This window comes from Schistocerca cancellata, chromosome 7, assembly GCF_023864275.1.
Source record: "Schistocerca cancellata isolate TAMUIC-IGC-003103 chromosome 7, iqSchCanc2.1, whole genome shotgun sequence".
Lineage (NCBI taxonomy): Eukaryota > Metazoa > Arthropoda > Insecta > Orthoptera > Acrididae > Schistocerca > Schistocerca cancellata.
The window spans coordinates 130,117,434-130,120,361 of NC_064632.1; the positions used below are offsets into that span (position 1 = coordinate 130,117,434).

A 2,928-nucleotide genomic window follows, 5' to 3' on the forward strand; every position below is an offset into this window, starting at 1 on the left:
TAAATGAGCTGATGAAGATTTTTAATAATTCTTTCCTATGATAAAATTTTTACATATATAGAGATAACGATTTTAATAATTGTCAGTTCAATATGTCCAAGAGATAAATATTTTGTTATTGAGTGTTGAAAGTAATTGAACATGATTGTTGTGTATCACTTGACCCCTGAAAGCTCAGTTGGTAAATTATATGTAGAATAAAAAAGGGAATAGCTGTTCTGTCTTTCTAGAATAGACCCTAAACTTCCACTTTTATTAATTAATGCATTCTAGTTAAGTGACAGCAGCATTTACAATGATTTTTTTACGATCTGCACATGATATTAGCTGCCTTACAGAGACACATTTATACAGAATGTCTGTTTAACACCCCGGGCTTAAGAAGACAGTTCAGATGTTTTGTCCATTTGCGTGCTAAGTGGTAAGCTAAGTTCGCACACAATCTCACAGCACAGCTGGGATACTAGATCAGTTAGATTTAAGGTTACGTTTATGATGAGTGTCAGTGATCTCTGATGCGAGGTACTTGGGTGCAAGCGCACTGAGGAGTCAATAGAGTAGACATAACGGTAGTCACTTAACTTGCCTAGCCGCAACTGGGCGTATGAATCACAGACATGGTAAACAGATGGATTTTGAAACTTGCATTACTGCATTGCTCGCATTACTGTATGATTAATTCACGTCAGTGAATATCGCCTACGAAGTATCAATGGAAAATATTGTTGGCTTCAGGCATTTGTGGGTGGTTAATATGTCTGCAGTCTTCCAACACACAAGGCACAAAAAAAAAAAAACAGAATTGAAGAAGATGAACGCCTTCGGAAACTGCTGTAGCGGCGACAGCTCAGGTTCTGCTGGCAGTTATTCCATGGAGAACGAAAGGCCGGCCACGAAGAACTTCACTCTTATCTAGTCTTTGTAGTAGTACGATCGCAAAATCCAACAGTAAACAAGGCTAGGATGTAGTGAATTTACTGTGTTAGATAAGATAGCGGTAAACGGAAAAAGATGGGAGGCACTGAACGTACAAAAACCAAATAACACACACTGCAGCTTTAAGATAAGTTACGCAGCTGCTGCAGAAGACGTTATCGTAATGTGCACCAGAATTCACAGGCTGTCCGTATCTACCACACTCGTCCCTCTGTTTCGCCCTTAGCTCTTACTGTAACTTTAGTGGGTCGAAATGATGTACAGAAGCTCCACATCTTGTCATAGATATCTTTCAGAACGATCTAACCACATAGCTTATTTAATAAAAGATGGGTAACCAGATATTACAGGGTGTTTCAAAAAGACTCATCCGACATCACAAGACTATTCCACATGCATCAAGGTGGAAACTTTGGGTAAATTTTAACTGAAGCATAGAAATACAAAGACTTTATTTTCAAAAGAACAATTTTACACTGGACTGCAAAACTTAAAGAAAAAAGTAACTTTCATACGACAAGTCACTGCCAAATGAGACACCTCGATGAAACATCGACCGGGCATAGAAATGAAAATACAGAAATGAAAATATAGAAAATATAGTACAGAAGATAACTGAAATAAAAACATAATGAGACGAATCGAAAGGAGTCTTTTACTCAAAGACAATAACTATATTGAAGTCTATGTGATTCATAACGCTCCCCTGGACATTACAAAAGGTGTGACGTGATTCTTAACAGGGTACGTTATCACCACGGACAGCAATGCATGATCTGCGATTTCATCCCATGCTCGGCCACAAGGTGTTCTTGCAGTAGGGCGTTCCAATATTCAGTCACCATGGTCTTAAGTAGTAAAATAAAATTTCGTGCTCTACCTAATACTTAAAATTACCAGGCAATTACTGGGCGTCATCATATGTAGTTGGCTGCGATGAGAAACAGAAAAACCTGTAATATAACATCATGTGTTCCAACACATTTATAACTTTGGCGCACTAGGAAGGCACTATTCGACACTGCCACAAAATCATTTTTTAGAGTAGAGATTTTGCAATACAGTGAAGTGCAGTATGAAACCTACGCAATAGCGATACCTATAATAACTTTTTCTACAACAAAAAATTAGCACCACTTGTACTGTTACACTTGTCACAAACAATCGACATGCCGCACTATTTATCTCTTCGAAGCTTTAAGCCAAATTTATTCCAACAAACTATTAAGATCAGTATTAAAAGCACGTATAAAACAAACAGTAGTTTCGGATATGAAACTTCCTGGCAGATTAAAACTGTGTGTCGGGCCGAGACTCGAACTCGGGACCTTTGCCTTTCGCGGGCAAGTGCTCTACCAACTGAGCTACCCAAGCACGACTCGCGCCCCGCCCTCACAGCTTTACTTCTGGCAGTACCTCGTCTCCTACCTTCCAAACTTTACCGAAGGTCTCCTGCGAGCCTTGCAGAACAAGCAAGCCTGAAAGAAAGGATACTGCGGAGACATGGCTTAGCCACAGTCTAGGGGATGTTTCCAGAATGAGATTTTCTCTCTACAGCGGAGTGTGCGCTGATATGAAACTTCCTGGCAGATTAAAACTGTGTGCCGGACCGAGACTCGAACTCGGGACCTTTGCTCGCGAAAGGCAAAGGTCCCGAGCTCGAGTCTCGGTCCGGCACACAGTTTTAATCTGCCAGGAAGTTTCATATCAGCGCACACTCCGCTGTAGAGAGAAAATCTCATTCTGGATTTTCGGATATGTTTGTAGTGACGATGTAATGGCATTCAAAGTCTGCAGCCTTAACTTTTTACCATAGTCACTTGACTTTGTTGTCAGCGCACGTTGTCGATAAAATCTTTGTTATGCGAAACAGACAAACATGGTTAAGACTGTGTAAAACACCGTTGGCATTCAAAACCATTTCTAGTCGTCTCGGAATGGGTAAATACAGGTCACGTATGGTGTCGTAGGGTATCTTACACCATTCGCGCA

General features: G+C 40.3%; 1 non-coding gene across 1 annotated transcript; it reads right to left on the reverse strand.

The window, feature by feature from the left end:
- Positions 1-2,235: 2,235 nt before the first annotated feature.
- On the reverse strand, positions 2,236-2,310 carry Trnas-cga (transfer RNA serine (anticodon CGA)). Its single transcript has one exon. It is a non-coding gene; the product is annotated as a tRNA-Ser (tRNA).
- Positions 2,311-2,928: the final 618 nt, after the last annotated feature.